Source organism: Triticum dicoccoides, chromosome 1B, assembly GCF_002162155.2.
Source record: "Triticum dicoccoides isolate Atlit2015 ecotype Zavitan chromosome 1B, WEW_v2.0, whole genome shotgun sequence".
Lineage (NCBI taxonomy): Eukaryota > Viridiplantae > Streptophyta > Magnoliopsida > Poales > Poaceae > Triticum > Triticum dicoccoides.
Genome location: NC_041381.1, coordinates 579,370,221 through 579,379,785, shown reverse-complemented (window position 1 = coordinate 579,379,785; position 9,565 = coordinate 579,370,221).

The window sequence follows — 9,565 nt, the reverse complement described above, 5'->3', positions numbered from 1 at the left end:
GGGGGGTGCTCGAGGGGCCCAGGAGACAGGGGGCGCGCCCAGGGGGACATATGAGCATCCCCAAGCTTAATTCCTGCTCGTCCTCGAGTAGGTAAATGATAAAAGTAAGAATTTATGAAGTGTGAATGCTAGAGGTGCACAAGTTTAATCGATGATAATTGCAATCACCTTTTATAGCATGTTTATATGTCATAACAGTGGTTCATCTCATAAAACTTTTCATGATCAAGTAACAAGCTATTCACATGTTAAAGCATAGACCATAAAGTTTCTTGAAAACTAGCAAACTTCATTCTTAGCCATCAAACAATTGCAATTCATATTATTTTCAGGAAGGGTCCATGTCAGAGCTTTGATTTAGCAAACTCCACATACTCAACTATCATATAGTCTTCTACAATTGCTAACACTCACGCAATACTTGTGGTTATGAAGTCTTAATCGAACACTGAGAAAGATAGGGGCTTATAGTGTTGCCTCCCAACATATTCACCTTTGGGTGATGTCAACAATAATAGTTCATGCTAACTTACATTCAATTGGATATATATATATCAGGATCACCCCAACACAAAGTGCTTGCCAAAGGATAAAATGAAAAAGGGAAAGGTGAAGATCACCTTGACTCTTGCATAAGGTAAAAGACATAAAGTAAAAGATAGTCCCTTCGCAGAGGGAAGCAGAGGTTGTCATGCGCTTTTAGGGTTGGATACACAAAATCTTAATGCGAAAGAACGTCACTTTATATTAACACTTGTATATGGACCTTTATTATGCAGTCCGTCGCTTTTATTGCTTCCATAACAAGATCGTACAAAGCTTATTTTCTCCGCACTAATAAGTCATGCATATTTAGAGAGCTATTTTTATTGCTTGCACCGATGACAACTTACTTGAAGGATCTTACTCAATCCATAGGTAGATATGGTGGACTCTCATGGCAAAACTGGGTTTAAGGATATTTGGAAGCACAAGTAGTATCTCTACTTGGTGCAAGGAATTTTGGCTAGCATGAGGGGGAAAGGCAAGCTCAACATGTTTGAATGATCCATGACAATATACTTTAACTGAGATTAACCCATTACATTGTCTTCCTTGTCCAACATCAACTCTTTAGCATGTCATACTTAATGAGTGCTCACAATTATAAAAGATGTCCATGATAATATATTTATATGTGAAATCTCTCTTCCTTCAATATTCTTTCATGAATTGTTCAAATGACCAATACAATGCTTGCTAACCTTCAATAAATTTACAACCTCTACTTCTTAGATGTGAAGTCATTACTCCCCATGGGATAAGCAAATGAGACATATATAATTTCAGATTTATGACATTCAACTCACTCAACCATTTACTTATAGGATATAAGTGAAGCACACGAGTAAATGACAAACTACTCCAAAATGATATAAGTGAAGATCAATGAGTAGTTAAATAATTATGCAACTATGTGAAGGCTCTATCTCATTTAAGAATTTCAGATCTTGGTATTGTATTCAAATAGCAAGCAAAGCAAAACAAACTGACATTGCAAGGATAGCACAACTCATGTGAAGAAGCAAAAACTTAGGTTCAACCGATACTAACCGTTAATTGTTGAAGAAGAAAGGTGGGATGCCTACCGGGGCATACCCAAGCTTAGATGCTTGAAACTTCTTGGAATATTATCTTGGGGTGCCTTGGGCATCCCCAAGCTTGAGCTTTTGTGTCTCCTTAATTCCTTTTATATCTCGGTTTCCTAAATCTCAAAAACTTCATCCACAACAAACTCAACAAGAACTCATGAGATAAGTTAGAATAAAATAATGCAAAAACCTTATCATCTTCTACTGTAACAAATCACTAAGATTATTATTCAACATTGCATACTAAATGTCTCTGCATATTTAATACTCCTATTCTCAAATAGAATCATTAAACAAGCAAGCATATGCAAACAATGCAAACATAACAGTAATCTGCCAAAACAGTATAGTCTGCAAAGAATGCAAGATTCATCATACTTCCCTAACTCCAAAAATTATAAGAAAAATACTAAGATGTATAAGATTTATCAGAGCTCAGTATGCAAAAAAGATTCAACATTATATCACTCTCTGACTTTTCTAGGGAATTTTTGCAACAGTGGTAAACTTTCTGTTTTCGAACAGCAACATGTATACTAGCAAAATAAGCATGGTAAAGGCTATCCTTGACATTTTTATTGAAAATATAGATGAAAAACATTATTATAAATAACATCAAGCAAATAGTAACAAAATAAAATGACGCTCCAAGCAGAACACATATCATGTGGCGAATCAAAATATAGCTCCAAGTAAAGTTACCAATGAACGAAGACGAAAGAGGGGATGCCTTCCGGGGCATCCCCAAGCTTAGCCTCTTGGATGTCCTTGAATATTACCTTGGGGTGCCTTGAGAATACCCAAGCTTAGGCTCTTGCCATTCCTCATTCCATAGTCCATCGAATCTTTACCCAAAACTTGAAAACTTCAACCACACAAAACTCAACACAAAACTCGTAAGCTCCGTTAGTATAAGAAAATAAAACCACCACTTAGGTACTGTAATGAACTCATTCCAAATTCATATTGGTGTTAAACCTACTGTATTCCAAGTTCTCTATGGTTCATACCCTTACATACTAGCCATATATGCATCAAAATAAGCAAACAACACACAAAAGGCAGAATCTGTCAAAAACAGAACAGACTGTAGCAATATGTATCAAACGTATACTTATGGAACTCCAAAAATTATGAATTAAATTGGTGGACCTTAGGAGTTTATCTATTAATCATCTGCAAAAAGAATCAACTTAAAATCACTCTTCTGTAAAACAATGGCAGCTAATCTCGTGAGCGCTAAAGTTTCTGTTTTTTACAGCAAGAGCATATAGACTTCACGCAAGTCTTCCCAAAGGTTCTACTTGGCACTTTTATTGAAACAAAATTTATAAAACATGATTACTACAGTAGCATAATCATGTGTACACACAAAAACAGTAAGGGTAAATATTGGGTTGTCTCCCAACAAGCGATTTACTTTAATGCCTTTCTAGCTAGGCATGATGATGACAATAATGCTCACATAAAAGATAAGAATTGAAACATAAAGAGAGCATCATGAAGAATATGACTAGCACATTTAAGTCTAACCCACTTCCTATGCATAGGGATTTTGTGAGCAAACAACTTATGGGAACAATAATCAACTAGCATAGGAAGGCAAAACAAGCATAACTTCAAAATTTTAAGCACATAGAGAGGAAACTTGATATTATTGCAATTCCTACAAGCATACGTTCCTCCCGCATAATAATTTTCAGTAGCATCATGAATTAATTTAACAATATAACCAGCACACGAAGCATTCTTTTCATGATATACAAGCATAGAAAATTTACTACTCTCCACATAAGCAAAATTCTTCTCATGAATAGTGGTGGGAGCAAACTCAAAAAAATAACTATCATGTGAGGCATAATCCAATTGAAAACTAAAATCATGATGACAAGTTTCATAGTTATCATTATTCTTAATAGCATACAAGTCATCACAATAATCATCATAGATAGAAACTTTGTTCTCATAATCAATTGGAACCTCTTCCGAAATAGTGGATTCATCACTAAATAAAGTTGACACTCTTCCAAATCCACTTCCATATTCATCACAATAAGATTCAACACCCTCCAAAATAGTGGGATCAATACTACCTAAAGTTGAAACTCTTCCAAACCCACTATCATCAATATAATCATCATAAATAGGAGGAATGCTTTCATCATAGTAAATTTGCTCATCAAAACTTGGGGGACTAAACATATCATATCCATCAAACATAGCATCCCCAAGCTTGTGGCTTTGCATATCATTAGAATCATGGATATTAAAAGAATTCATACTAACAACATTGCAATCATGCTCATCTTTCAAAGATTTAGTGCAAAACATTTTATAGATTTCTTCTTCTAGCACTTGAGCACAATTTTCCTTACCATCATTCTCACGAAAGTTATTAAAAAGACAAACTCAATTCCATTTTTTGTACTTTTATTTTATAGACTAAACTAGTGATAAAACAAGAAAAAAAAAGATTCGATTGCAAGATCTAAAGATATACCTTCAAGCACTCACCTCTCCGGCAACGGCGCCAGAAAAGAGCTTGATGTCTACTACACAACCTTCTTCTTGTAGACATTGTTGGGCCTCCAAGTGCAGAGGTTTGTAGGACAGTAGCAAATTTCCCTCAAGTGGATGACCTAAGGTTTATCAATCCGTAGGAGGCATAGGATGAAGATGGTCTCTCTCAGACAACCCTGCAACCAAATAACAAAGAGTCTCTTGTGTCCCCAACACACCCAATACAACGGTAGATTGTATAGGTGCACTAGTTCGACGAAGAGATGATGATACAAGTGCAATATGGATGGTAGATAAATGTATTTGTAATCTGAAATTATAAAAACAGCAAGGTAACAAGTGGTAAAAGTGAGCATAAATGGTATTGCAATGGTAGGAAACAAGGCATAGGGTTCATACTTTCACTAGTGCAAGTTCTCTCAACAATAATAACATAATCGGATCATATAACTATCCCTCAACATGCAACAAAGAGTCACTCCAAAGCCACTAATAGCGGAGAACAAACGAAGAGATTATGGTAGGGTACGAAACCACCTTAAAGTTATTCTTTCGGATCAATCTATTCAAGAGTTCATACTAGAATAACACCTTAAGATACAAATCAACCAAAACCCTAATGTCACCTAGATACTCCATTGTCACCTCAAGTATGCGTGGGCATGATTATATGATATGCATCACACAATCTCAGATTCATCTATTCAACCAACACAAAGTACTTCAAAGAGTGCCCCAAAGTTTCTACCGGAGAGTCAAGACGAAAACATGTGCCAACCCCTATGCATAGGTTCATGGGCGGAACCCGCAAGTTGATCACCAAAACATACATCAAGTGGATCACGTGATATCCCATTGTCACCACAGATACGCACGGCAAGACATACATCAAGTGTTCTCAAATCCTTAAAGACTCAATCTAACAAGATAGCTTCAAAGGGAAAACTCAATCCATTACAAGAGAGTAGAGGGGGAGAAACATCATAACATCCAACTATAATAGCAAAGCTCACGATACATTGATATCGTGCCATAAAGGGAACACGAGAGAGAACATGAGAGAGAGAGAGAGAGAGAGATCAAACACATAGCTACTGGTACATACCCTCAGCCCCGAGGGTGAACTACTCCCTCCTCGTCATGGATAGCACTAGGATGATGAAGATGGCCACTGGTGATGGGTTCCCCCTCCGACAGGGTGCCGGAACAAGCTCCCGAGAGGTTTTTGGTGGCTACAGAGGCTTGCGGCGGCGGAACTGTCGATGTATCTCCGTTATCGATGTTTTTTAGGGTATATGGGAATATATAGGCGAAGGAAGTCAGTCGGGGGGTGCTCGAGGGGCCCAAGAGACAGGGGGCGCGCCCAGGGGGGTGGGCGCGCCCTCATATCTACTACTTCCTCGAACCTTCCCTGGCTTGAACTCCAAGTCTCCCGGATCATATCCTTTCCAAAAATCACGCTCCCGAAGGTTTCATTCCGTTTGGACTCCGTTTGATATTCCTTTTCTTAGAAATACTGAAACAGGTAATAAAACAGCAATATGGGCTGGGCCTCCGGTTAGTAGGTTAGTCCCAAAAGTAATATAAAAGTGTATAATAAAGCTCGTAATCATTCAAAATAGATAATAAAATAGCATGAATGCTTCATAAATTATAGATACGTTGGAGATGTATCAGTATACCTTGTGCGAAGGATTACAGTGAAGAGTCTGAATTGCTACCGAGAGTTTATTCTACGAGTGTAGATGGGAATGAGAGCCCTCTACCCTCCACCTTATATGCACGATGGGGGCTAGGGAGAGATCCGAGCTAGGCCGTTGTCGGCTTAGGCTTGGGGTTCGGGATGATTTGTGGGCACCTATACACTCGTGTGGGCTCCTTCATGTCATCAGGCACGTGATTGGCCTCCTTGATGGAAATATGCCCTAGAGGCAATAATAAAGTTATTATTTATTTCCTTAATTCATGATAAATGTTTATTATTCATGCAAGAATTGTATTAACCAGAAAGTTAGTACACGTGTGAATACATATGCAAATAGAGTGTCACTAGTATGCCTCTACTTGACTAGCTCGTTGAATCAAAGATGGTTATGTTTCCTAGTCATAGACATGAGTTGTCATTTGATTAACGGGGTCACATCATTGGAGAATGATGTGATTAACTTGACCCATTCCGTTAGCTTAGCACTTGATCGTTTAGTATATTGCTATTGCTTTCTTTATGACTTATACATGTTCCTATGACTATGAGATTATGCAACTCCCGAATACCGGAGGAACATTTTGTGTGCTACCAAACATCACAGCATAACTGGGTGATTATAAAGGTGCTCCAATTGTCTCTGATGGTACTTGTTGAGTTGACATAGATCGAGATTAGGATTTTTCACTCTGATTGTCGGAGAGGTATCTCTGGGCCCTCTCAGTAATGCACATCACTATAAGCCCTGCAAGCAATGTGACTAATGAGTTAGTTGCGGGATGATGCATTATGGAACGAGTAAAGAGACTTGCCGGTAACGAGATTGAACTAGGTATTGAGATACCGACGTGTTGGGGAACATAGTAATTTCAAAAAATTTCCTACGCACATGCAAGATCATGGTGATACATAGCAATGAGAGGGGAGAGTGTTTGTCCACGTACCCTCGTAGACCGTAAGCGGAAGCATTATGACAACGCGGTTGATGTAGTCGTACGTCTTCACGATCCGACCGATCCAAGCACCGAACGTACGTCACCTCCGAGTTCAGCACACGTTCAGCTCGATGACGATCCCCGGGCTCCGATCCAGCAAAGCTTCGGGGATGAGTTCCGTCAGCATGACGGTGTGGTGACGATGATGATGTTCTACCGGCGCAGGGCTTCGCCTAAACTCCGCGACGATATGACCGAGGTGGAATATGGTGGAGGGGGGTACCACACACGGCTAAGGAACGGTCCGTAGATCAACTTGTGTGTCTATGGGGTGCCCCCTGCCCCCGTATATAAAGGAGGGAGGGGGAGGCTGGCCGGCCCTTGTTGGGCGCGCCAGGAGGAGGAGTCCTCCTCCTAGTAGGAGTAGGACTCCTCCTTTCCTACTCCTACTAGGAGGGGAAGGAAGGGGGAGAGGAGGGGAAGGAAAGAGGGGGGCGCCGCCCCCCCTCCTAGTCCAATTCGGACCAGAGGGAGAGGGGGCGTGCGGCCCTTCCTGGCCACCCCTCTCTCTTCCCACCAAGGCCCATGTGGCCCATTAACTCTCCGGGAGGGGTTCCGGTAACCCTCCGGCACTCCGGTTTTCTACCAAATCACCCGGAACAGTTCCGGTGTCCGAATATAGTCGTCCAATATATCAATCTTTATTTCTTGACCATTTCGAGACTCCTCGTCATGTCCGTGATCACATCCGGGACTCCGAACAAACTTCGGTACATCAAAACTTGTAAACTCATAATAAAACTGTCATCGTAACGTTAAGCGCACGGACCCTACGGGTTCGAGAACTATGTATACATGACCTAGAACTATTCTCGGTCAATAACCAATAGCGGAACCTGGATGCCCATATTGGTTCCTACATATTCTACGAAGATCTTTATCGGTCAAACCGCATAACAACATACGTTGTTCCCTTTGTCATCGGTATGTTACTTGCCCAAGATTTGATCGTCGGTATCCAATACCTAGTTCAATCTCGTTACCGGCAAGTCTCTTTACTTGTTCTGTAACACATCATCTTCATTAGTTACAATGCTTGCAAGGCTTAGGTGATGAGTATTACCGAGAGGGCCCAGAGATACCTCTCCGACAATCGGAGTGACAAAACCTAATCTCGAATTATGCCAACCCAACATGTACCTTCGGAAACACCTGTAGAGCACCTTTATAATCACCCAGTTACGTTGTGACGTTTGGTAGCACACAAAGTGTTCTTCCGGTAAACGGGAGTTGCACAATCTCATAGTTGCAGGAACTTTGTATAAGTCATGAAGAAAGCAATAGCAACATACTAAACGATCAAGTGCTAGGCTAACGGAATGGGTCATGTCAATCACATCATTCTCCTAATGATGTGATCCCATTAATCAAATGACAACACATGTCTATAGTTAGGAAACATAACCATCTTTGATTAATGAGCTAGTCAAGTAGAGGCATACTAGTGACTTTATGTTTGTCTATGTATTCACACGTGCATCATGTTTCCGGTTAATACAATTCTAGCATGAATAATAAACATTTATCATGATATGAGGAAATAAATAATAACTTTATTATTGCCTCTAGGGCATATTTCCTTCACGACGATCGAATCTCGGGCAAGTAACATACCGATGACAAAGGGAACAACGTATGTTGTTATGCGGTTTGACCGATAAAGATCTTCGTAGAATATGTAGGAGCCAATATGAGCATCCAGGTTCCGCTATTGGTTATTGACCGGAGATGAGTCTCGGTCATGTCTACATAGTTCTCGAACCCGTAGGGTCCGCACGCTTAACATTTTGTGATGATTTGTATTATGAGTTATGTGATTTGATGACCGAAGTTTGTTCAGAGTCCTGGATAAGATCGGGGACATCACGAGGAGTCTCTAAATGATCGAGCCGTAAAGATCGATATATTGGAAGGCTATATTCGGACATCGGAAAGGTTCCGAGTGATTCGGGTATTTTTCGAAGTACCGGAGATTTACGAGAATTCGCATTGGGCCTTAATGGGCCATACGGGAAAGGAGAGAAAAGGCCTCAAGGGTGGCCACACCCCTCCCCATGGACTGGTCCGAATTGGACTAGGGAGGGGGGTGCGCCCCCTTCCTTCCTTCTCCTTTTCCCTTCCCCTTTTCCTATTCCATGTGGGAGGTGGAATCCTACTAGGACTGGAGAGTCCTAGTAGGACTCCACACTTTGGGCCCGCCCTATGAGGGCCGGCCTCCTCCTCCCTCCATCCTTTATATACATGGACAGAGGGCACCCCATAGATACACAAGTTGATCATTGATCTTTAGCCGTGTGTGGTGCCCCCTCCACCATAATCCACCTCGGTCATATCGTAGCGGTGCTTAGGCGAAGCCCTGTGTCGGTAGCTTCATCAACACCGTAATCACGTCGTCGTGCTGACGAAACTCTCCCTCGAAGCTCTACTGAATCGTGAGTTCATGGGACGTCACCGAGCTGAACGTGTGCAGATCGCGGAGGTGTCGTATGTCCGGTACTAGGATCGGTCGATCGTGAAGACATACGACTACATCAACCGCGTTGTCATAATGCTTCCGCTTACGGTCTACAAGGGTACGTGGATGACACTCTCCCCTCTTATTTCTATGCATCACCATGATCGTGCGCGTGCGTAGGAAATTTTTTGAAATTACTATGTTCCCCGACACTCCTGGCCCCTCCCTATGGATGAGCCACCTTCGGTTTATTACATCG